Source organism: Benincasa hispida, chromosome 5, assembly GCF_027475165.1.
Source record: "Benincasa hispida cultivar pf3 chromosome 5, pf3_genome.v1.1, whole genome shotgun sequence".
In the NCBI taxonomy this organism is placed as follows: Eukaryota; Viridiplantae; Streptophyta; class Magnoliopsida; order Cucurbitales; family Cucurbitaceae; genus Benincasa; species Benincasa hispida.
The window spans coordinates 67279948-67307643 of NC_143482.1; the positions used below are offsets into that span (position 1 = coordinate 67279948).

The window sequence follows — 27696 nt, forward strand, 5'->3', positions numbered from 1 at the left end:
TGTGTGAGTCAGTTGACCATTCATCTTCTTCCTAAAATTTATGAGAGAACAATTCTCTCTACAGAAAATTACAGAGAAGAAATTCTTCTCCTCCTCTCTCTCAATCTCTCTTCCTCCCTTTTCTAAATCTAGGGTAGAGCCCACAACCTGCCAATTCTCGACTCCAAAGAATAAAAAAGGTTCCGTTTGTAGTAGTGTCTTTCAATTGGAGATCAAAGAGGATCGTGATCGTGATCAAGAGAGAATACATGAAGAAGTGTGGCTACAAGGCTATGTATATCTTCTTCCCTTTTCTCTCCTTCTAAGCATGCTGTAAAATTTAGATCTTTAATGCATAATATCTCTGTTCTGTTATGTAACCGGAATTCTGTGAATCGAAAAAATTAGGATCGATCCCAGCTTCTGTTGTAGAACCGTCACTGGTTTCTTTCACGCACCTTCAAGTTTCTCAAAATCTCGAAAGTAATGTCTATGAGGTTTCATATGGTAGAAACATCTAGAATCAAGTACTCACTCATTCCTAATTGCATTCCCAGACATAGTTAACACTCCTACCGAATCATACCGATACCATTCATGCACATTTGCAGCAGTTTGTTCTTCATTTTTCTCATCTTCCCTTTTCTTGTTCTTTAATTTGAAGCAATTTTAATCAAGTGCCCTTCCTTATGGCAATAATAACATTTTCTCTTCTCTTTACCCTTAGATTTAGATATACGTTTAGTGTTTTTCCTTTAGATTCAGATCTTCTCTAACCGCTAAAGCTTCAGCATCTTTTTCTTTTTCTTTTTTTCCCTTTTTTTTTTCATTTTCAATTTCAAATTCTTTAGATCTCAAAGCATTTAAGACAATTTCTAAAGTCAATGAATGTCTGCCATACTTTATTGCAACCTTAATTTCTTTGTAGCTTTCAGGTAATGAATTTAGGAGAATAACAGCCTAATCTTCATTATCTAGTTTTACCCCTGTATTTGATAGATATATACATATCTTGTCGAACTCATCTAAGTTTTCTTCTAAGGATTTTGATGATTGCATCCTAAATCCAAAGAACCTCTCTTTCAAATAAATCTTGTTTAGAAAAGATTTACTTAAATAAAGTAATTCCAACTTAGTCAATAATTCTTTTGGATCTTCAATATCATTAACCTATCAAAGCACATTATCAGTTAAATAAAGGATCATTGTGCTATAAGTTGTTTCTTCCATCTCAACTAGTTTTTCTTTGGTTAAATTTGCAGGCCTTGTTTCTGGTTTTCTAAAATTTTACTCACTTTCTGCTGTACCAAAAAAGCCTTAAGATTATTTTTCCAAAGGCTTACCATCAAATTTATCTAATTCGAATTTTGCAACTGGGATTTAACAACAAACAGAAAAATATAGACCAACCAAAAAATATAAATTTTAGATCAGCTCCGACAACGGTCACAAACCAGTCCAACGAAAAATTTCAGATCAACCCAAACAGAATTAACAATTCTGTCTAACAAAAATTCAAATCAGCATCAGCCCATAACAGATACAAAATAACCCAACCAAGATACAAATCAGCCAAACCAATAGTACAAATCAGTCCGACCAATCGTACAAATCAGCCAATCAAAAAATATTTCAAACCATAGATCAAACAGTGAAAAACAAAGTTGAAGAACAGAATACTCAGGCTGCCGAACACAAACAAAAACTTACAAATTCTGTGATGAAAAACATTACCACTGAATTCTAAACCTGGCTCTGTGAAGAAATTTATCAAATGCACAATGTTTTATGTAAAACCGTAAAACAAAAACCAGAGTGTTTGAAAGGCTATCCTCCGATGGATAGAAGATGATAGCAACGAAAGATCACGAATGACGGTCGTTAGGAAAAAATAGAACCTGCAAAAAAGAAACTCGTTGCAGGTTGAGTCGTGAATCTCGCTCTCTTTAAGATGTTTCACGACTCTACCCAAATGTACAAGCAGTTCTACAGAATTTCCACGTTGTCCCTAGGATAAAACAACCTAGAAAAAAAATCTCGATCGAAGTTGCACGATAATCGATCGAAAAAAACTCACACCCTTCAGAACTGATATGCTCGGAAAACTAAAAACGTGAAGCAAGAAGAGAAATCGAGAGAGAAGAAGGATTCTATGAAAAACTATTGTGAAAAACTGATGAAAAACTCGCACCATTTATAGGCCTCGAGGACAAACTGCGGCGTGAAACTAACGGAAGAGAAGTGTGCACAACCATGGAACATGCACGAGGACCGCACGTGAGACGCAAGAAGTTCCACGGACCATGAAACACTGGAACGACTGAAGGACCTTTTCTTTTATTTAAAGTAAAAATAAAATAAATTAAAATAATAATTATTTGTAATAAACAATAATCACACACACGCGCCTCGTCACACTCGACCGATCGGACGGACGATGGCAGCGACACGCGCGTATAGAATGTCCACCATGTATATGCATGTGGAAACAATTTAGATCTTAAGTACTCTAAATTTCATTAATTTTAACGATAAAACATGCGTGCAAATAACTTTGAAATTAGGGTTTGAGTTACAACCTTTGTAGCTCCAAATTGACCACCAATTATGTTCCAATCTTCTCAATGAATCAACTGTGAACCACCACGAGGGTCTTCTCGACTATTCTCTGGCCATAGAACGGGATGGTGGGATTTGGTGACTTATTGAGCGACGATGTTAAGTCACTCTCACCCATGCAGCTTAAAGAATAATTCCAAAAAAATAGGAGTTCATAGTTAGTTTAGAATTAAGATCAAGTTACCTTAAGTCATCGAAATGAAACAGTCAATCTTAACAGTAAACAATATTATAAAGAAAAGTGGCTATCTCATGGTCCGGTCTCATGCAAACATATTTTGCATAGGATGTCCCTACTTGCATGTCTCTACATGAACGATTCAAGATCACATCGTTGTTGGGGTTTATGCCCTAAATCTCGTGAGTCCTGTAGTTTGTAATTGTATTGTACAAATAGTTCATTTATTTATTAAAATCTGAGGTATTTTATTTGACATTTAGTAGCATTAACCCCTAAAACCAATAAATAAACATTGAAGGTTATCTTCTGTAGCTTAAACATGTATGTGGAGACATATAAGTGGATCATGTTTAAGTGATAACTTAAATGGTCTGTAGTAGATGGATAAGGTTGGGTACCTTATCTTGGTGACACTACGAACACAACCCACTTTATAGATGTTACAATTGTTGTAGAAATCTAGAAATTATCTGATCCTGATCATTCATGTAAAGACATGTGAGTAGGAGTGTTCTATATGAAAATGGTTTGTATAAGACTGGACCACGAAATGAATAGTTTCATTATATAACACTATTAATAGTAGAGACTTACATTTCACCAGGATGACCATAGGTGACATAACCTAAATCTTGAGTGAGTTGTTGAAGGAAATCGGAATCCTAATTTTCGTGAGCAACAGAAGAAAGACTATTCCAAATTACAATCATGAATCAACAATACATTTACAGTCGACATCAATATAAGTGGTTATGCAAATATACAGAGAAATTACAACATGAACAAAAAATGCATAAAGAGAACACTACGCACATATACAGAAACGTCTTCATGTTCTGATGCGCGACTCTGATCGATCACAGTAACCACGAGCACCCGATCTACATGACCGCAACACCGCACGAACATTTCGCATTCGTCCTCAACGATCTTCTCGATCATGATCTCCTCCGCAACAGCGAACGGCCTCCGCAACACCACGAACGACCTCCGAAAAACCTCGACGGTGTCGAGTTGAGTCTGACACCACCAATAAGGCGACCTTAGTATTCTCAGTGTGAGAATCCAGAGGGTGGGCTCTGTTCAGACTTGGTGTGAGGTAGACGAATGAAGGAAATACAGATCGTGTACACGACTGGACAAGTGGGGGAAGTCAGAGACCTATCGTATAGGTCGATGCCCAATCGTTTAGATAAAGCTATGCGATCGTTTAGCTCGATCGATTCTACACGATCGTTTAGCTTGGGCCAGCAATCATCTACCAAAGCTATACGATCGTTTAGTAGACACTGCACGATCGTTTAGCTAGCACCTGCATGATCGTTTACCTAGCCCAGCCGTCATTTAGTAAATCTGTATTTACTTGATGACTTTCGTGAGTTTCTTTTCGCCGGAGAGAAAATTCAAAAAATTTTCAAACTTTGTAAAAACCTCTTTTTCAAAATAGGAAACCGATTTCCTTTTAAACTCACGGTTACCATGATCAATAAACACCCACTACTTTGGTTATTTTAAAAGAAAAAATATTAATTATCTAATAATTAATATTATTATAAATATAAATGATAACCAACTTATCATACTATATTTATAACCTATAGTTTTAATATTTCATCTCATGAAACATATAAACCATAGTTCTTTTTCTATTCAATGGTACCTAATGTAAATCTCATTTACATCAATCCTCCACTAGATGTATCTCATACATCATACCGATTATATCACATTTAATCAAAATACCTCTTGTCAATTTGAACCTTTCAAATCAATACCAAAAACTTGATCCTTCAACATGAATCTAAGCTACCAAGGGGACCTCATGGACCTGTAGATCTGAAGCTCCAACGGTACGTGAATAACTAACTAAACTCTTTAGTCACGGGATCCACCATCAGTTAACTACTAGGCACTCCACTAAAGACCGACAGCTGAACTATCCTCACTATAGATATACTATGTGTCCATCTTAACCAATGAGCAGCGCGACAACCCTTCACAGATCGCTCGTAAGTATAGCTGGGCCAATAACCGTTATGCCCCTGTAGTTACATCTGTCTCCTTAAGTACCATGGATCCCTCTAATGAACATAAATCATAGTCCTACTATGACTTAGTCTTCTCTTCCAAAGAGAAGTTGTGGCCACTATGTTCAAGCCCCGGAATCAACCCCTAAGGGAGCAATCTTTCTACTTATCCCTGCTTCGGGAAAGAAGTGAATTTCATATTGTGGATTGAGTTCCCACCTTCTAGATCAGAAAAGTTCCCAAAAAGGTAGGCATGTTGAGTTGACAATCTGACCACTCTCATCCATACTAATCAAAGGATTGCCCTCAAAGGCAGGAATTCACAAAACACTCAAGATTGAGTTTGTGTCACCTATGATCGTTTAGGTGAGAAGTAAGTCTCTAGTATCAACGACGTTATATATAGAGTCTAGTCATCTCGTGGTCCAGATCTTATACAAACTCTTTGTATAGGTCGCCCTGCTCCACGTCTCCACATAAATGATTAGGATCAACCATCTGTAGTAGTTTACAACATTTGCAAACCTCTACAAAGCGGGTCGTATCCGTAGTGTCACAAGGATCAGGTATCCCACCTTAATCCTTATACTACAGATCGATTTAGGTTATCACTTAAGGCATGATCCACTTGTATATCACATATACATGCTTAAGTTCACATAAGATAACCAATGAGCTTTGTTTATTGGATATGAGTAAATTTCAGAATTAAATAACACTTATTTTATTTATTGAACAATGTGTATCTTTACAAAACAACAAGACTCCGGGAGAATTAGGACACCAATCCCAACAATCTTCCACTTGTCCTAATGACTCCAGAGACTAATGTACAATATAATATAAAATGTACAATATATAATAAACTAGGGCATACCCCAGTATCATCTCCTACTTGCCCTAGACAAGATGCCACATGTCCCGCAGACCCAGACTCTCCAGGTGACCGTGAACACTTTAGCCGTGAGGGCCTTTGTAAAGGAATCAGCAACGTTGTGCTCCAATGTGATCTGCTCGACTATCACATCATCGCAATGCACAATGTCCCTGATCAGGTGATATTTTCGTTCTATGTGCTTACCTCAACGATGACTTCGAGGCTCCTTCGAATTTGCCACAGCCCCACTGTTATCACAATAAAGAGTGATAGGCAAATCCATATTTGGAACAACTTCCAAATCTGTAAGAAACTTCCTCAGCCAAACAGCCTCTTTAGCTGCTTCACAAGCCGCTACGTACTCGGCTTCCATAGTGGAGTCCGCGATGCATCCTTGCGTGATGCTTCGCCAAACTACAGCCTTTCCATTCAGAGTAAACACTGACCCCGATGTCAATTTACTTTAATATCAATCGGTCTGAAAATCAGAGTTCGTGTATCCTGTAAGGATTAGATCCTTATCTCCATACACAAGCATGTAGTCTTTCGTTCTCCGAAGATACTTGAGGATCGTCTTGACCGCGGTCCAGTGATCAAATCCTGGATTGGACTGATACCGACTGACAATCCCTACTGCATAGCAAATGTTGGGTCTGGTACACAACATTGCATACATCAAGCTTCCTACAGCAGAAGCATAGGGAATCCGTCTCATCTCCTCAACCTCTTGAGGTGTCTTAGGACATTGATCCTTAGACAGAACGATTCCATGCCTGAAAGGTAACAAACCCCTCTTGGAATCTTGCATCCTGTACCTGATCAACATTTGATCAATGTACGATGCCTGAGACAGGGCTAACCGTTTGTTCTTGCGATCCCAAATGATCTGGATCCCTAGAACATACTGTGCCTCACCAAAATCTTTCATTTGGAACTGGGCAGTTGTAACGTTGGAAACGTGTCATATTACTTACAACATGCAAACAAATATGAATATGGATGATTGAACAATAAGCTCATGTTGCCATAAACTTGATGTCGTAAAGATGGAAATGGAGTGTTGACGCTGTGTTATGCATTACTACTTCTAAATATATGCGCTGTCAACTATATGCTTGTAGAATGCTATGGACTAATGTGTTGTCACAAGTTTCCATGCGCTGAAACCAAGTACAATTCTAACGCAAGTTTCTTAGAGTAATCTGAGATCGAACACAAGGATTGTTTTCGTTAATGTGTTACTTTCGTGATATATACGACTGGTTTTACAATTAATAAAATATTTGGTTTGTACATGAATTTAAATTGCGATAAACATAAATTGTGTTGATAAAATAAAAGTGCGATAAAAGTAAAGTCCTAAACTATTATGATATAAGATACAAGATTCATGATACATGATACTGAGTTCGAGACTGACTGTGAAGTTATACAAAGGATCGTGGTATACGATGGCAAGTCTTTATGTATGAATCAGAAATAGAAAGAATAATTAGTAAAAATATCGCAAGTTTGTTAACTGTGTTAAAGATGAAACTAAGGTTCCGCTTTCCCTTGGCGTACACCTCTCGGTGATCGGCCGCGTTCCCATATCTCTATGGTGAAACAGGGATGAACGTGATGAACGCAAGGTTGCTTCCATCTCTGGAAGTACTTCTTGCTTTAGTTAACACATTCTTCCAACTTTCTCTCGATAGGCGGAATGGCATCTTCACTTCTGCTCTCACAGGTGAAGATGCCGTCTAGCATGCTTTAGCTAGACAAAATTATTTCCTTAACACAGATTAATTTACTTGCTTAATTCTTATTAATTACCCAGGGAATTAAGAAAACACCATGGAGAAAGTGAATCATGGATGAATGGCAATAGGCAGAGAGATGATGATGGAAATGATCATAACAATTAATACTAAGATTAAGCGTCTGATACATGGTGTGAATGATAGAGTAAAAAAGATGAGTACAAGTGATGAAAACGAGATAGAAACAAATACAGAGGAGTGTCAATGTCTTGACACATATCTGGATGGAGGTTTTGCTTTCCGGCGTGTGGAATGGATGAAGAGAAGAGTTTCCCTCTCAGGCTTGCTCGTCTGGTAGAAGTGACCTTCGTATAGAGCTTCAACGGCGGGGATTGAAAGGATTCTTTGCCCGGAGACTCATCTCTCGGCCTTGTCTCTCTTGATTATCCCGGATCTACTCTGATCAGGCACTCAGACCAGTCTCTCTCTCATATCAGTATTCAAGTCTCCTTGTATTGAGTATATACAAGCATCAATTCTCCCGTATCAAGTATATTTTTCAATGGAATTGTAGAAGCTATTTATAGGCAAAGCTTTGACTCTTTGCATTGTGGTCCCCACTTTATTGTTAAGGCAGTTCCTGAAATGGTGGAGTAAATATTTCTTCTGTTACGCAATCAATCCCGTCAGAAATGCACAACTGACAGGTGTACACGCGTCTAAATCCTCCGCAATTGCGTTGCTCTTTACATCTTCGATCATTTGCCCGCATGCGATGTTGTTTTTTTATTACCGCATACGGTTGAAGTTGCGTTGATCACAAAGCTCTTAATCGATTGTCGCATGCGCCGTCATTACGTTGATCATCTCTTCATTATTGATTGATGGGCACAATGCAACGTAGATGCATTGTTCAGTTCATCTTTGAGCCATGAATGCATGCAGTGACTTGATTTCCTGCAAAACAGACTTGAAACATTCTTTTCTACCATCGCAATGGCATCAGTGGGTGTATTGATGACAATTTATAATTCTCGCATTTCTTAGCCAATTTCCATACTATTGACGCAACTTTTCTTTCTTTTGGCCGCAATATCTAAATAAAACAGTATAAATAACTTGTATTTCTACAAGTTATCAGTAGCTAGCCAACTCTTAATGTCAGTCAGATATCCTACATCATTCCCAATGAGTAGGATATCATCCACATACAGTACCAGGAAAGCTACTGAGCTGTTGATGATCTTCTTGTAAACACAAGGCTCATCAACGTTCTGGTCAAAGCCAAACGACTTGACAGTAGTGTCAAATTTGATGTTCCAAGATCGAGATGCTTGTTTCAGCCCATAAATGAACCTATTAAGCTTGTAAACTCTTTGCTCTTGATCTGAAACTACGAACCCTTCTGGTTGAGTCATATAGATGGTCTCCTCAAGATTACCATTCAGAAAGGCAGTCTTTACATCCATTTGCCATATTTCATAATCATAAAATGTAGCTATGGACAGGAGAATACGGATAGACTTAAGCATGGCAATAGGTGAGAAAGTTTCCTCATAGTCAACTCCCTCAACCTGGGTATAACCCTTTGCCACGAGCCTAGCCTTAAAGGTTTGCACTTTTCCATCTACACCTTTCTTTCGCTTATAGATCCACTTACACCCAATAAGTCTTACCCTATCAGGTGGATCAACAAGCTCCCAGACGTTATTAAAGTACATAGACTCTATTTCCTGGTTCATGGCCTTAACCCAATTATATTTGTCAATATCCTCCATTGTTTTCTTAAAAGACAACGGATCATCGACCCCATCATTCGTAATGACATTTTGAGCTTCAGTCAAACCCATGTAGCGATCCGGTGGGTTTATAACCCTCCCACTACGTCGAGACAGTCTCAACTCTTTAGCTGGTTGACTAGACGTTTCGACCTCAACAACTCTTGTTGATCTGTCGGCCTGTTAAACAACTCTTGATAAACCCTCAGCAGTCTCAGTCTCACTTGAGATCTTACGTAAAACGAGCTTACTTCGTGGCTTATGATCCCTCATGTGATCTTCTTCCAAGAAGATAACATTAGTGGAAACAAACACTTTGTTCTCACTTGGATCATAGAAGTATCATCCTCTTGTTTCCTTGGGGTAGCCTACAAAGAGGCAAACCTTCGAACGCGGTTCCAACTTCTTTGGATTAGTCACCAACACATGTGTTGGACAACCCCAAATTCTGAAATAGGGCCGGCCCCTCCATAACTCAATAGGTGTTTCAGAAACACTTTTTGAGGAAATGTTGTTCAGGATATAACATGTAGTTTGTGCTACATAACCCCAAAACGAGTCTGGAAGATGAGCATAACTCATCATAGACCGAACCATGTCCAACAAGGTCCTGTTTCTCCTTTTTGATACACCATTCTGCTGAGTGTACCTGGGGCCAAGAGTTGGGACGTAATCCTATGTTCTATCATATAGTTCTGGAATTGGAGGTCCATATATTATCCACCACGATCAGATCGTAGTGTTTTTATCTTCTTACCAAACAAGTTTTCAACTTCAGCCTTATACTCCTTGAACTTATTAAGAGCTTCAGACTTACGTTGCCTTAGGAAGAGATACCCAAACCTTGAATAATCATCTATGAAAGAGATGAAATATTCATACCCACCTCGAACTCTAAAATTCATCAGACCATATAGGTCTGAATGTACAAACTCTAAGGCTTCCTTGGCTCTGTAACCTTTTCCAGTAAAAGGTCGTTTGGTCATCTTGCCTTCGAGGCATGATTCACATACTGGCAAGGAGTTTTCTTCTAAACTCTTTAGAAGTCCACTTTTCACCAACTTCTCAATCCTATTGAGGTTGATGTGACCTAACCTTAGATGCCAAAGATGGGTATTTTCCTTTGGAGAAACGTTTGGTCTTTTAGTTGTTGTTGCCGTACTGAACATTTCAGTATTAAACAAGGCTTTTATGACTAACGGCCTTAGTACATATAAGTTATTTTTCATTAAACCATAACCAATCTCCATTCCATTCTTGAAAATAAACACTTTATTCTCAGAAAAGAAGACGGTATAACCTTGTTCAATGAGACAAGAAACCGAGATTAAGTTCCTCTTAATATGAGGAACTACAAAAACATTATCCAGTAACAGATAACGTTTCTTGTCAACAAATAATTTCAACCTGCCTACAACAACAGCTGAAACAACCTCACCATTATCGACTCGAAGAGTCATCTCTCCCTGTGGCAACGTTTGCCAGGAACTAAATCCTTAGTAAGAGGAACTGACATGATTGGTAGCACCTGAATCTAAGATCTAGGCAAAATCATCATTCTCTACCAGACATGTCTCTAAGATCAATAAATCAAATTTACTGTCTTATCTCCTTTTTTGGAGAGTAGTGTGATAGAGGTCGTTTGCCACGAAATTTGTTTCACACGATTCTTTCCACTGTAATAAATCAGTCATTTTTAAAAGTTTTAAACGGAAATACTAACGAGTTGTAGAAAAGAAAAACACATTGACCTACCTTAGGTTTTAAGCAAATACCCGTTGTAAAACAAAACAACATCCAATAAGGTTTTAGGAAAACTAACATGAACCCCGTGTGACATCTAGTTTCGCAATGATGCTTCAAAGGTTTAGAACAAAAGCCACCGAAAGGAGGTCAGTTATCCCTCCTCTGAATTGAGAAGTTCTCAACTAGTTATTAATACCAGAACAACTCTTGTCCTTATAACGACAAGCCATCATTGATTTGGCCAAGAGATCATTAACTTACTTAATAATCTCCCGTAAGTGTAACCCGCCATTTTAAGCCCTAGAGGTTCATCCCAAAAGGAAAAAATCCGATTAGGATAAAACCTAAAGCAACCCTATCCATTTCTGGAGTTCACCTTGATATTGACCAACTACACAAAACCCATCCGAAGGGGACCGCATCGAAGGTGACACGAGGGCGTACAAAATGATCTCACGGTGTGAACCAATGACAGAGACCATAGGACGTGTTAGCACACACCATTCACCCACTTACTATAAATACTCTCTCCGTCCATCTTGATATTGACTCATGCAAACACCATCCGAAGGGGAATGCATCCTGGGGAATCTCGAGGCTAAGCATGAATCTCACGATGTGAACATACAGGGAGAAACGTGAATGGAATCATAGACATATCTGATACGCCTCCTTTTCCCACTAGTATTTTATAACCTAGGGTTTTGTTTACTTAAAAAAACACGGCTAGGGATTTTAGTTAGGTGACTTTTAGGTTTTCCCAAGAGTAACTTTTACTTTGGATAGTTGAACAATTTTTTATCATCATCCATTAAACTCTTTAATGGAGTCTTTGACAAAAACATCGCATACTTGTTGAAAATCTATCTAATTCACCTTTCCAGGTAGGTTTCCAAGTAGGGGTGTTACTGATGTGTTATTTTATGAGGTGAAATTATGGAATGAAATGCGGTGATGAAAATGCGTTGAGCAACAAGCTTTCTCAGCGGAATCCAAGTATAAACTCCACTGAGTTTCCTAGTAAGTCCATGGTCGAACTCAGAGACTTGGGAAAACGGTATGCGATGATAATTTTCTAAAAGACTTTGCGGTAACCGGTAACTCAAATAATTGTTTGGTGGTGTTATTTGCGGTAATAAAATAAACGAATGCTGCAGAGTTTCAAAAAGAGTTAATAATACGGAAGATGCGATGAGTATGCAGTGAACGAGTTGAGAAAGGGTTCGGTTAACACTTCCTAGGATGCGTTCATGTTATGCGATCATGCAACACACATACAATAGCAAACCATCTCTCGACGCAAATGCTATGACTTCTAATACTAAAACGCATGCGATATATGCAATGAGTCTATAAGACCTACACATAAGCCTCTATTCTTATTTATGCGATGACAAAATGACACACACACAAATAAGGCAACCACATAATATCATACCTATCTCTAGGGTACATGCGATGCAGGTTGACAAACAGAGCTTATCTCTAAGTCTCTATCTCTTGCTTATGCAGATCTAATCTTGCTCTCTCGAGTCTAGATTCTAACCTAGCTCTCTCAAGTTTTAGGTTCTTTCTTTAGACTCTCTCTGAGTAGCCCTAAAGGGGTATTGAGCACAGTATAAAACAAGATAATCGCATGCGATGAAGATCCTAGGTCATGTTAGCTTAGTTCTTCTCAACCCATTCGATAAGTTTAGCTACACATGCGTGCTTTCAAGAGAGTGAACAGTTGTAGATAAAGAAATTCCATTGTATAGATATAGAGTTGAAATACAAAATAATAATGCAAGATGAGAATAAAGAGCCTGGTAGCAATCTCTTGCTTCCTAAGGCTTTTACACTGTCTTTTCTACTCTGATCAAAAGATAGTTTTGCTCTCGCGAGAGTTGGCCCGCTCTCTGCTTTTTCACGTCTCCGGGTTCTATCTCGAGTTGCCCTGAGCAATCTTCCGGCGTCTCTTCCCTTCTCTCGCTCCACCTTAAAATAAAAGAAAACTAAAAACAAGGCTATTCTAAGGGAAAATTCTCTAAGTGTTCGAACTTGTTGAACTAGCTGAACCCCTTTTCTGAAGGTTGCCTTCGATATTTATAGAGCTTCGGGATGAAAGGCGACTTCTCTCTTATGAAAGCACAGATGGGATGGCTTTGATTCTCTGATTGATGCGCCGAATATTTGTCACCAAAAAGCTGAGTGTATTTGTTATCGTTAGCGGCTTGTCAACTTAATTCGGATTTGACCATCATCAGCTTTCTGTTCCATCGTGATTAATTATGCCTTTCACCCATATGCGCCTACCAAGTTGCGCCGGCTCTATGCGGCAATCCCTCTTGAGCAGATGTTTGCGAGCATAAATCACCGCAAAGCCTTGCGGTAACGCTATGCTCGTCCGTTGATTTCTTGTGATCGCGCTTTCCGCCTTGCGTCAACGCATATTCTGCATAAAAATACAAAAGTTAACTGTTTCTATACGATAGACGCATGCGACCGCTATGTTATAAACTTAATGCTTTTTGGACACAATCTAGCATATTTTATCACTGCAAACCTTCATTGTTTAATAACTTAGCACTGTAATAACGTGCATTTCTGCCCGTTATCACACCCCCAAATTTAAATAATGTTTGTCCTTAAGCATAAGCTAAAAATTTCCTTTAGAAAGTCGACCACAATCACTTTTCCTAGATTTCTCAAGGATACTCCATTCAAATCCTATACACCATAATTTCTTTGTATTTTTTTAAGTCTCTTCTGAAAATGTTTCTAAGAACTAGGAACCGCAAGTTTAACCTTCAAAAGAACTTTATTAGATTCTAGGACATCGCATGATTTATTTTAAAAAAAAAAAACTTTTTCACCGGAGTATCAAATGATTTTTATCTTTGCATATTTTTTACATTATTTTTTTTTTTTACCTTGCGTTGATCTAAGTGCCTCGCCTTCATTTTGGCCTTCCCCACCTGTGTCATGCGGACATCCAACTACGAGCAAGGCACTCTTTCTCAGACTAGTGTATACGAAAAAATAGAAGCATGTGTTTCATCATTGAAATCATAATTGGCCAAGAGACAGCATGCAGTGACTTACTAAATTTATCAATGTTAAATGATTGTGTAATCAAAGAGGATGCGGTGATAAAACTTTCAAAATTAAAATGTGATGCGATAGTGCAGAATTTGGAATAAAGTCAAGGAAGAATACAACCCCCAAATTTGCGTTGTTGCCCGCATTGTTTGTTGATGCATCCTGTTTTGCGGCGATCTTCTTTTGGATTGTGGTGATGAAATAAAATAGTTTCATCTTCGTACAGCGCCACCGCAATTGTGTACCTTAATCGTTTGTAAAGAAAACATCGAGAGGGTCAAATGATAAAAAAAATTACAAAATTTTTCTTGCCCTTTTTTTTAGAGGTAACAGAAGTAGAAATGCGATAAGATGATGAAAGTTCATGAAGTATTGATGCAGGAAAAATGATATTAAAAAGGATTGCATCCCTGATGAGGTTGAGTCATATATTAATTCAGGGACTGCTTATTCCAAGCTGGGCTTTTCACATCCACAACGACTTTTTCTTCTTTTTTTTGTCCTCTGGGATCTTGAATGCCTTAATCCGGAGCTTTTCCCCATGAATGTTAATTACAGTCTCCCCCTTGCGCACGTCAATTTGAGCGCGACTAGTCGAAAGGAATGGTCGTCCCAATATGATGGGCGCATCTTCGTCCGCTTAATAATCCAAAACGAGGAAGTATGCCAGCAAGATGAATTTATCAATTGAGATTGCGGCATTTTTCAGCTCTCATTCAGGATGTATTCGGGATCTGTCCGCAAGTAGGAGAGTCTCTGTCGTGGGCGTGAGTGTGCCAATACTTAATCCTTTGAAGATTGATAGCGGCATTATGTTTATGTTCGCCCCAAGATCACATAGTGCTTGGCCACTGTAGACCCCTCCAATGGAGCACGGTATCGTGAAGATTCCTGGGTCGCACATTTTTGGTGGGATCATAGCATTTTGCGTTATTGCCACTGTTGCAATCTTTTCTTCATCATTTTGTTTTTCTTTCAATCCTTGCAGGGATGCTGGTGGTTGGACTTCTTCTGTCTCATGATCTAGAGGCTTGAGGGTGGACGCAACTTCAGGGTTCATCTTCTCAGGCTTTTCCGAGTTATAAGTCAACGGGTCCTCGGTTGTCACTGCATTCAAGTTGGTCGCGATGGGCTCCTCCCCTACTTTCGTAGTCATTTTGTTGCTTAGCAAGGAGACTGCTAAGTATTATTCCTTCCCGATACCCCCAGTATTGCGAGGAAACTTAGTTGAGCTCGGCAACACTCCTTGCGGTCTATTTTTCAGCTCGCCTACAATTTGTCCTAGTTTAATTTCGAGATTTTGAATGGATGTTGCTTGATTCTGAAGCACTAATTCGTTCTTCTCAATGTACTACTTCAACAAGCTCTTTAAGGACGAAGATTGCGATGGTTGCGAACTACTGGCATGATTGCTCATCTGACCGTCATTTCGCGAAAAAAATCTGGGTGGCCCTCCTTTTTGCGCCACAGGTTGAAAGCTTTGTTGTTGAGTTTTCCACGCGAAATTTGGGTGGTTTCTCCACCCGGGGTTGTATGTATCAGAGTAGGAATTATTTTTCATGAAGTAAATAGACTGTGGATTCTGCGGGCATTCTTCCATTGCATGTCCTTCACTGCAAGTCGCACACCTTGCGGTGGTTTGATTAATTGCATTTACTTGCCCACTATGTGGCGTTGGGCTGTTGATTGTGATTCCTTGAATTAGGTTCATCATTGCAATCATCTGACTCTGAAGTGAAGCAATAGCACCATTGCTTGCGTCGTTATCCTTTATTCTCAATCTCTGATCGCTCTCCCTTCAGTCCTCGTGATTTTTAGAGATGTGATCTAGGATGTTCTTAGCCTCATCATATATTTTGTCTAGCAAACCACCAGCGGCTGCCGTATTGGCAGCGGTCTGCGAAGCGGGATTTAAACCGTGATAAAAGATTTCCATTTGCAGGCAGTCTGGCAATCCGTTGTGTGGACAGTCCCTGACCAGCCTCTTAAACCTCACCCAGGCATCGCTGAGCGATTCGTTCATGTCTTGTTCAAAATTGGTTATTAGTTTCCTTCGTCTAGCATTCTCAGTAGGTGGGAAATATTTCTTCATAAACTTCTCTACGACCTGTTCCCAGGAAGTGATCTCTCTCGGCTCGAGGGAATACGCCCATTTTCGTGCCTGATCACACAGAGAAAATGGAAACAAAGTTAGTCGAACTTCTTCGACAGAGATGTTCAGGAACACAAAAGTGTTGTAGATTTCTATAAAGCTACGGAGATGGGCGTGTGGATCCTTGGCATACCTTCCTCCAAACTGTCCTGCAGTCTGGATTATCTGCAGCATCACTGGTTTCATTTCGAATCGGCTTCCATCGAGGGCAGGCCTCATGATTCCTGGAGAGAAATCGTAGAAGTTTGGTGATGCATAGTTCCTAATGGGCCTATTACGATCGTTTACCAGTAGAATTGGATTCGCCATGACGTTGTTTTCGTTTGGTGCTCGGTTTCTAGGCTGCTCCGCCATATCGTCTTTATCTGGTTGTTGTGGTTAGCGACTGTTTCTTAGTCTCCGTCTGAATGTCCTCTCAATCTCTGGGTCGTAATTCACCAGAGATTGAGAGCTACAAAGAAATCATAAAAAATACTGTTAGCACACTGATTTGCCGAAGTCTCTGGCAACGACACCAAAAACTTGATGCGTTATTTTATAAGGTGAAATTATGGAATGAAATGCCGTAATGGAAATGCGTTGAGCAACAAGCTTCCTCAGCAGAATCTAAGTATAAACTCCATTGAGTTTTCTAGTAAGTCCAGGGTCGAACTCAGAGACTTGGGAAAACGGTATGCGGTGATAATTTTTCAAAAGACTTTGCGGTAACCGGTAACTCAAATAATTGTTTGGTGGTGTGGTTTGAGGTAATAAAATAAATGAATGCGGCGGAGTTTCGAAAAGAGTTGATAATACGGAAGATTCGATGAGTATGCGGTGAACGGGTTGAGAAGGGGTTCGGCTAACACTTCCTAAGATGCGTTCATGTTATGCGATCATGCAACACACATACAATAGCAAACCATCTCTCGATGGAAATGCTATGACTGCTAATACTAGAATGCATGCGATATATGCGATGAGTCTATAGGACCTACACATAAGCCTCTATTCTTATTTATGCGATGACAAAATGACACACACACAAATAAGGCAACCACATAATATCATACCTATCTCTAAGGTACATGCGATGCAGGTTGACAAACAGAGCTTATCTCTAAGTCCCTATCTCTTGCTTATGCAGATCTAATCTTGCTCTTTCGAGTCTAGATTCTAACCTAACTCTCTCAAGTCTTAGATTTTTTCTTTAGACTCTCTCTCGAGTAGCTCTAAAGGGGTGTTGGGCACAACATAAAACAAGATAATTGCATGCGATGAAGATCCTAAGTCATGTTAGTTTAGTTCTTCTCAACCCATTCAATAAGTTTAGCTACTCATGTGTGCTTTGAAGAGAGTGAACAGATGTAGATAAAGAAATTCTATTGTATAGATACAGAGTTGAAATACAAAATAACAATGCAAAATGAGAATAAAGAGTCTGGTACCAATCTCTTGCTTCCCAAGGCTTTTACACTATCTTTTCTACTCTGATCAAAAGATAGTCTCGCTCTCACGAGAGTCGGCCCGCTCTCTGCTTTTCCACACCTCCGGGTTCTCTCTTGAGTTGCCCTGAACGATCTTTCGACGTCTCTTCCCTTTTCTTGCTCTACCTTAAAATAAAAGAAAAACTAAGAACAAGGTTATTCTAAGGGAAAATTCTCTAAGTATTCAAACTTGTTGAACTAGCTGAACCCCTTTGCTAAAGGTTGCCTTCGATATTTATAGAGCTTCAGGGTGAAAGGCGGCTTCTCTCTTATGATTGCACAGATGGGATGACTTTAATTCTCTGACTGATATGCCAAATATTTGTCACTGAAAAGCTGAGTGTACTTATTATCGTTAGCGGCTTGTCAACTTAATCCGATTTCCTGTAAAACAGACTTGAAATATTCTTTTCTACCATCGCAATGGTGTCAGTGGGTGCATTGACGACAATTTATAATTCTCGCATTTCTTAGCTAATTTCCATACAATTGACACAACTTTCCTTTCTTTTGGCCGTAATATCTAAATAAAGCAGTATAAATAACTTGTAGAACAAGTTATCACCCACCAAGTTGCACCGGCTCTATGCGACAATCCCTCTTGAGCAGATGTTTGCGAGTATAAATCACCGCAAAGTCTTGCAGTAACACTGCGCTCGTCCGTTGATTTCTTGTGATCGCGCTTTCCGCCTTGCATCAACGCATATTCTACATAAAAATACAAAAGTTAACTGTTTCTATGCGATGGACGCATACGACCGCAATGTTATAAACTTATTGCTTTTTGGATGTAATCTAGCATATTTTATCAACACAAACCTTCATTGTTTAATAACTTAGCACTGTAATAATGTGCATTTCTACCCGTTATCAGTTACGTTTCCATCAACTTAAGAACCCCAACCTAGCCAGAACCCACTTTAGACAAAAGGTCCCTTATAGGTAGGTTTACAACAAATTTAATCTTTTATTCCAACCAATTTAATCCTATTAAATCGATTTTAAAAAATTAATCTAGGTTACTAAACTTTTTAGAACCACTTGAACTTAGGTCTATCTCAATCCAATTTTAAAACCCTTTTAAAAAACTTGAGTTCACCCCAAGTTCGCATGCAACTCTAAATTATTGATTTTAGGTCTAATTTCTTTATAACACTTATAAACAGAAACAACCACAACGCGAAGCTAACACATGCAAGACATTCATAACGCTTATAAACTACCTAAATGTCATGCTCAATGCATCATTCATTGCTACTTCTTTTATATAACACTAATACAAAACCGCAATGAAACAAGCAAGACATGCTTCCATTCACCCTTAGACTATAACATTTATAATAAAAGGATGATGCATGATAATGCTCAATGCATGCAAAATATAACTCTTATATTTCATGATGCATGTGCATGCTTTCAAGTAATTTCTTCATGCAATATTATAACATTTATAATACATGATGCATGAGTAATTGCACAACCTAAGGTGGGTTTTTAACTATATGACAAACACTTTGACATATAAGAACCATACATCACATGTATAAGCAATAAAAGTTGATGAACTAGGTTAAATTTCCTTAAAACACAAAAAGGAAAGCAACTATTACAAAGACAAGGAGTCTCCGGTTCAAACAGGCGAACCGGGCCTTGAACCGCTCGGCAAAGCATCACTTCTTCAACCATCCATCGTGTACAAAACACCCCGCGATCGTCTACACGATAAAACAAACCCTTCGTTCTATCGCTTACCAGCACTCCCAAAGTTAAACGATCGTTTAGCATTACTATACGATCGTCTAGAAAAATCCAAACGATCGTTTAGCCATTACAACACGACCGTGTACATTTACTAAGCGATGAAGCCTGAAGTACACGGTCGCTTAGCGCGCTCCGCACGACGCCCGCCTTCTGTGATCGTCTAAGCGACTACGATGCCGTGAAACACCATCACCTAAGCGATCGCTTAGCTAGCGTCTCCGTATCGCATACGTGCGATCACATAGGTAGTAACTAAGCAATGAAGCTTGCTAACTACACGATCGTCTAGCGCGCGCCTTCTACTAAATGGCGAGCATCGCATCCTCCCACTACGATCGTCTACCTCCAGCGCCTGCGCGATCGCATAGATCGCACAACTAACGATATGCAATATAGTAAACGATTTACCCCATCGCTTAACATTAGCTAAACGATCGTTTAGAAAATACTACATGATCATCTAGAACGAAAAATCTAAACGATCGCTTAGTTAAATCATAATGATCGTTTACTTGAGGCTACAAGATCCGATCAACGCTTGATCTTCTTCTTCGTTGAGAACAGCATCGCCATGCGCCAAAGCTTCATCACAAACGACTCGACAAACTCGAACTTTTCGAATTGTAAACTAGATTGCAAAGTTAATTTCGCCCAAAAACGCAGGAGCCCTTACAATTAACACTTTGTAATAACGAAAGTTTTAACAAAAAGGCAATTTAAGCCTGAAACATTCATCAAATATATCCACAAATGCAGAAAACGGTTAACTACAAATGCAGAAACCTACCGCGACTGTAAAAATTATTCGATTCCGATCTGTAATTTGGAATATCAGAGAACCTGACTCTGATACCAATTGAGGGAAATCAGAATCCCAATTTCCGTGAGTAGCGGAAGCAAGACTATTCCAAATTACAATCATGAATCAATAATACATTTACAGTCGACTTCAATACAAGTGGTTATGCAAATATACAGAGAAATTATAGCATGAACAACAAATGCATAAAGAGAACTCTACGCACATATACAAAAACGTCTCCACACTCCGATGCGCGACTCTGATCGATCACAGTAACCACAAGCGCCCGATCTACATGATCGCAACACCGCATGAACATAGCACGAACACTTCGCGCTCGTCCTTAACGATCTCCTCAGTTACAATGTCCTCTGCAACAGCGAACGGCCTCCGCAGCATCCCGAACGGCCTCCGAAAAACCTCGACGGTGTCGAGTTGAGTCTGACACCACCAACAAGGCGACCTTGGTATTCTCGGTGTGAGAATTCAGAGGGTGGGCTCTGTTATGACTTGGTGTGAGGTAGACGAATGGAGGAAATATAGATCGTGTACACGACTGGGCAAGTGGGAGAAGTCGGAGACCTATCGTATAGGTCGATGCCCAATCGTTTAGATAAAGCTATGTGATCATCTAACTAAAGCTATGCAATCATTTAGCTCTATCTTTTAGCTTGGTCGTTCTATACGGCCGTTTAGCATGGGTCAGCAATCGTCTAGCAAAGCTATGCGATCGTTTAGTAGACACTGTACGACCGTTTAGCTAGCACCTACACGATCATTTACCTAGCCCAGCCGTCGTTTAGTAAATCTGTATTTACTTGACGACTTCCGTGAGTTTCTTTTCGCCGGAGAGAAAACTCAAAAACTTTTCAAACTTTGTAAAAACCTCTTTTTCAAAATAGGAAACTGATTTCCTTTTAAACTCATGGTTACTATGATCAATAACCACCCACTACTTTAGTTATTTTAATAAAAAAAATATTGATTATCTAATAATTAATATTATTATAAATATAAATGATAACCAACTTATCATATTATATTTATAACATATAGTTTTAATATTTCATCTCATGAAACATATAAACCATAGTTCTTTTTCTATTCTATGGTACCTAATGTAAATCTCATTTACATCAATCCTCTACTAGATGTATCTCATACATCATACCGATTATATCACATATAATCAAAATACCTCTTGTCAATTTGAACATTTCAAATCAACACCAAGAACTTGATCCTTCAACATGAAACCAAGCTACCAAGGGGACCTCATGGACCTGTAGATCCAAAGCTCCAACGGTACGTGAATAACTGACTAAACTCTTTAGTCACGGGATCCACCATCCGTTAACTGTCAGGCACTCAACTAAAGACCGATAGCTGAACTATCCTCACTACATATATATTATGTGTCCATCTTAACCAATGAGCAATACGACAACCCTTCACAGATCGCTCGTAAGTATAGCTGGGCCAATAACCGTTATGCTCCTGTAGTTACATCTGTCTCCTTAAGTACCATTGATCCCTCTAATGAACATAAATCATAGTCATACTATGACTTAGTCTTCTCTTCCAAAGAGAAGCTGTGGCCACTATGTTCAAGCCCCGGAATCAGCCCTTAAGGGAGCAATCTCTCTACTTATCCCTGCTTCGGAAAAGGAGTGAATTCCATATTGTGGATTGAGTTCCCAGCTCCCAGATCAGACAAGTCAAAAAGGTAGGCATGTTGAGTTGGCAATCTGGTCACTCTCACCCATACTAATCAATAGAACATCCCTACCTGGGAACTGACCTGGAAGGTGAAATAGGTAGATTTGCTACAAGCATGCAATTGTTGATTAAAATTTATTAAAATGTTTAATAAACAATAATCAAAGTTGTTTAACTATCAAAAGTAAATGTTATTATTGGGCAAATTTAAACAAACACTTAATAAAATAAGTAGTCGTATTTTTTTAAGTTAAATTAACCCTATGTAAAACACTCCGTGGGAAGAAAATGTGTATATGATACTTTACTGTTCCTATCATGTTTCTCCCTCAAAGTGCACACCGTGATACCTATACTCGGCCTCGAGGCACTTTTGCTTGTGTCCCCCTACGAGTGGTGTTTGTATAGGTCAATACCAAGGTGTGGAGAGAGTGTTTATAGTAAGTAGGAGTGAGACGTGTGTCAACACATCTCACAGTCTCTGTCATTAGTTTGTAGTAAATTTTCATGTTTGGCCATAAGACACCTTTGTTTATGTTCCCCTACGAATGACATTTGCATGAATCTTTACTCAAACTCCAGAAATGGATAGGGTTGCTTTAGTTTTTGCCCCAGTTGGTTTTTCCTTATGGTTGACTCATTGGGGCGAAATTCTAGAATTTCAAATAAAGGATTACACTTATGAGAAAGTGTTAAACTAGTTAACAATTTTTGGACCGAACAATGGTTACTAATAATTATGAGAAGAAAGTCTATTGTAATTATTGGTTGAGATTGTCTTATCTCAGTGAAAGGGTACCTGTTTATCCTACGGTGGCTTTTACCCTGCCTCACTAAAACATCATTGCAAAATAGATGTCACATAGGGTGCATTAAATTATTTTGCTAAATTTGATTGGTTTTTCCTAAATGGGTAATGCATGAGATACTAATGTAAATAAATTGCATGTTTCGGCAAACTTTACAAATATGACTTTCGCAACTCTTAACATGCTTGTCGTCGAAAAATTAACCAGCATAATTACATCACCTGAAGAAACACAATTAATACAGTTCTGATCATTGATGACCTAAGATTTGTCCTTGTCGAGGAGTGTCCTCAAGTCCCCGCTTCAAATGCCACTTGAAATGTTCAGGAGGCATACGAACGTTGGGTATGGAAAAATGAAAAAGTCTAAGCTTACATCTTGGCAAACCTCTCCAAGGTCTTGGCCAAGAAGCATGAGCCCATGCTCACTGCCTGTAAGATCATGGAGTCCCTGCAGGGAATATTTAGACAAGCATCCACTCAACTCAGGCACTATGTGCTCAAATTCATCTTCAATGCCCGCATGCCAGAGGGGGTCTCTATTCGATAACACGTTCTAAACATGATGATCCACTTTAAAGTGACTAAGATGAACGAGTTTATCATTGATGAGGTCAGTGGTTGGAGTATCACAGGACGGACTATAACGAATCCGGGTATTTGAAGTTACGAAGGTGTGGTCAGAGCAAATTTTGTGTTTTCTGGATTGTGCTTAAATCAAAAATGCTTTTTATCTCATACTACTCTTTCGATACATAACCTAATGGTTTAGGAAAAAAAACAAGAAAAAAATTCTCATATCGAATTCAAAGTGCCATGCCCCTTTGACATCTCTTCATCTGCAAAGAATTCTCGATGTGAAAACACAGAGACAAAAGGCTGATCTTTGAATAGGAAAAAGAGTAGATCTGCAGGATCCCAAATGAGGGCTTATTCGAAAAAAGCCTTGTTCTTTGGAAGATCTATCTCGTGTCTGGTACTGCACGGTTCCACTCTGCAAGAACTTCGAATCATTCTCTTGAAGCTCATCCTCTTCATCATAAATGATCCGCTTGTCTCGAAATTACCTAGCCCAATAGGAAAATCCCAATTCATTAGGCCTTTCGATACAATCAAATAGAAAGCCCCAAGGGCGCCATATTCTAGGAGCCCAAACTATGTGATTGAATAAATCCTTCTCTATCTGTTGCGGGTCGAGGACTACTTCTCTTTTCCCTTCTTCAAACTCCGATTCATATTGTTCATAGAGAAATCTCTGATCAAGAGAAAGGTTTCCCATTCCTTAGCCGAAAAAATATGTGGCCATGAAATAGAGATTAAGTGGAACAGAATTAACTGGGTGATAAAGTCGTGAAAACACCGGTTTCTTCCATATTTTGGACCTTAGCTCTAGGTATCGGTTTATATGGTTCTAATGAACCAACTTTAAATTTTGAAACATCAGCTAATCAATCGTATCCTATGGCACTGGAAATACTATTCTATATCGGATTTCTTATTGCTTTTTCTGTCAAATCATCGATTATACCCTTATATACATGGTTACCAGTTACCCACGGAGAGGCACATTATAGTATTTGTATGCTTCTAGCCGGAATCTTATTAAAAATGGGAGCATATGGATTGGTTCGGATCAATATGGAATTATTACCCCACACCCATTCTATCTTTTCACCCTGGGAAAAAAAAATGTATAATCAATTCCTAATTAAATCTTAAGGTGTGTGAATTAATGTAGGTACAATTATTGTATTAATCTTTGTCTTGATCTGAAAGAGTAGAGTAGATTGAAACTATATATTTTTCTAAACAAAAAAATTTCGACATATTTCATTTTATTATAAGAATAAATCCTATGACTTCTGGTCCTGAAGTTTCCATGCTTGAAAAAAACAACTTGGGACGTATCGCTCAAATCATTGATCTGAGGTTAGCTTCATCCTGGAAACTTCACCTAAAAGTTTCCTACATTCCTTAGCAATGTTGTCATGAATATGATTGACTATAACCTGACCACCTTGCTCAATGAGCTACAAACTTTCCAATCCTTGATGAAAGTCAAGGAACAGAAGAGTGAAGCAAATGTTACCTCGTCCTCAAAGAAGTTCTATAGAGGTTCGACCTTTGAAACTAAGTTTGTGTCTTCCTTTTCTAGCACCAAAATATGGAAGAAGAAGAAAGGTGGAAAGTGGAAGGCTAACCCACCAGCTGCTGCCCAAAAGGCCAAAAAGACCAAGACCGTAAAAGGAATTTGTTTCCATTGCAACCAAGAGGGACATTAGAGAAGGAATTGTCCTAAATACTTGACAGAAAAGAAGAAGACAAAGTAAGGTAAATGTGATTTACTTGTATTGAAGACTTGTTTAGTGGAGAATGATGATTTGGTCTGGATAATTTGAACGCCACTAACCACGTTTGTTCTTCATTTCAGGGAATTGATTCCTGGTGGCAGCTAGCACCTGTTGAGATGACAATGCATGTAAGAACTGGACATGTCATCTCTGCGAGGGCAATGAGAGGACTCCGACTTTACAGAAAAATTATATTTTACTTGAAAATGTATTTGTAGTTCCCAACTTGAAAATGAACTTAATTTCGGTAAAGTGTTTAATCGATCAAATTTATTATGTACAATTTTCTTTAAATAAAGCGTCTATTTTTAAGAATGGTATAGAACTTTGTTTTGCTAAGTTGGAAGATAATTTATATGTGTTAAGACTGTTAGCAACAAAGACCCTCCTAAATACTGAACAGTTTAAAACTGTGGTAACTTAGAATAAAAGACAAAAAATTTCTTCTAATGAAAATGTCCATCTTTGGCACCTAAGATTAAGACACATAAATCTCGATAGGATTGAGAGACTGGTTAAGAATGGACTTCAAAGCGAGTTAGAAGAAGATTCTTTACCTGTATGTGAGTCGTGCCTTGAAGGCAAAATGACAAAAAAAAGTATTTTACTAGAAAAGGTCACAAAGCCAAAGAGCCCTTAGAGCTTGTACATTCAGACCTCTGTGATATGATGAATGTTAAGACAAGAGAAGAGTTTGAATATTTCATCACTTTCACGAATGATTATTCTACATATAGGTATGTTTATTTAATGCAACATAAGTCTAAAGTCCTTGTAAAGTTCAAGGAGTACAAAGCTGAAGTTGAAAATGTATTAAATAAAACAATAAAGATATTTCGATCTAACCAAGGTGTAGAGTATATGGATCTAAAATTCCAGGACTATTTGGTAGAACATGGAAATGTATCCCAACTCTCAGCACCTGGTACACCTCAATAAAATGGTGTATCAGAAATGAGAAATCGAACCCTGTTGGGCATGGTTCGGTCTATGATGAGTTATGCTTTCTTATCGGACTTATTTTGGGGTTATGCAATACAAATTATAGCCTACATTTTGAACTGTGTTCCATCCAAAAATGTTACTGGAACACCTTTGGAGTTATAGAATGGTCATAGAGGTAGTTTATGCCATTCAGATCTGGGGTTGTCCAACATACGTGCTTGAGGAAAATCCTAAGAAATTAGAACCTCATTCAAAATTGTGTCTTTTTTTAGATTGCCTTAAAGGAATGAAAGGTGGTTACTTTTACGATCCTAAAGGTAAAGGAGTTGCACAAATTTATGGGCCTTATTGGCTACTCTCGAAAGTTCATTGCTAATTATGGATCCATTGCCCTACCATTGACACAACTGCCGAAGAAAGGGGGCTTTACATGGAATACGGAGGCGGAGGAAACCTTTCAAGGGCTGAAATCAATAATGGTATCAGCTTCGGTGTTGGGTATACTCGATTTTCCCCAACCATTTGAGGTTGGAACAGATGCATCCGGAGTAGGAGAGGTTCGGTGTTGATGCAAAATAGGCAACCACTCACATTCTTCAGTCGGGCCTTGCCTCCAACCCACCGTTATAAGGCAGTGTACGAACAAGAATTATAGCAATAGTATTTGCTATTTAGGAATGGGGAGCTTATTTATTGGGTCGACGTTTTATCGTTCGAACTGATCAACATAGTCTCAAGTTTTTGTTGGAATAGCGGGTAATTGCAGGGGAATATCAACCGTGGATTACAAAACTAATGGGTTATGATTTTAGTATTGAGTACAAGAAGGGAATGGAAAATTCTGCTGCTGATGCTTTAAGTAGACTACCACCAGTGTTGGAATTTGGCTTTTTAAGCGTGGTGGGTGGAATTAACACTTCGGTGTTTGTGAACTAAGTTCGGGGAGATGAGATTTTGAATGGTATTATACAAGCTTTAATTAATGAGCAACTTGCACCAGAGGGTTATGCTATTAATGGGGAATTGTTGACAATACTGTGGTCCATTGGTTCTGCCGGCAGACTCCCCAATAGTCCCGTTATTATTGGCTGAATTCCATAATAGCCCAGTGGGAGGCCATCAAGGAGCGTTAAAAACATATCAACGACTGTCCCGTGAAGTGTATTGGATCGGAATGAAGGTGTGCATGCGAGCATTTGTTGCCGATTGTGCTGTTTGTCAACAAGCAAAATACTTGACTCTATCACCAGGGGGTTTGCTTCAAGCTCTTCCTATTCCTGACCAAATTTGGGAGGATATAAGTATGGATTTCATAGAGAGCCTACCAAAATCCGAAGGCTTTGACATGATTTTAGTGGTGGTGGATCGCCTCTCCAAGTATGCTCATTTTAATTCGCTGAAACATCCCTTTAATGCTATTTCTGTTGCTGCTGTTTTTTGCAGGAAATTGTACACTTACATGGTTATCCATTAAGTATTTTGTCGGATTGCGATAAAATATTCACAAGATTATTTTGGAGGAACTTATGTGTTCTTTAGGAACACAATTATGAAGGAGTACCGCTTATCAATCCCAAATGGATGTTCAAACGGAGGTAGTAAACCAAAGTATTGAAACATACTTGCGTAGCTTTACGATGGGGATTCTAAATCAGTGGGTTA

At 38.8% G+C, this 27696-nt stretch overlaps 2 long non-coding RNA genes across 2 annotated transcripts in view; one reads left to right on the forward strand and one right to left on the reverse strand.

Moving 5' to 3' along the window:
* LOC150036367 (uncharacterized) lies at positions 1-25414 on the forward strand. Its single transcript, XR_016529688.1, has 3 exons — positions 1-274; positions 24894-25069; positions 25170-25414. It is a non-coding gene; the product is annotated as an uncharacterized LOC150036367 (long non-coding RNA).
* LOC120078189 (uncharacterized) overlaps positions 1602-27696 on the reverse strand; it is a 30839-nt gene continuing 4744 nt past the window's right edge. Inside the window, exons 2-5 of the long non-coding RNA XR_016529689.1 lie at positions 13862-14275; positions 3593-13383; positions 3374-3441; positions 1602-2720 (exon numbers count right to left, since the gene is read on the reverse strand). This is a non-coding gene — a long non-coding RNA (uncharacterized LOC120078189). The remainder of the gene's footprint in view (positions 2721-3373; positions 3442-3592; positions 13384-13861; positions 14276-27696) is intronic.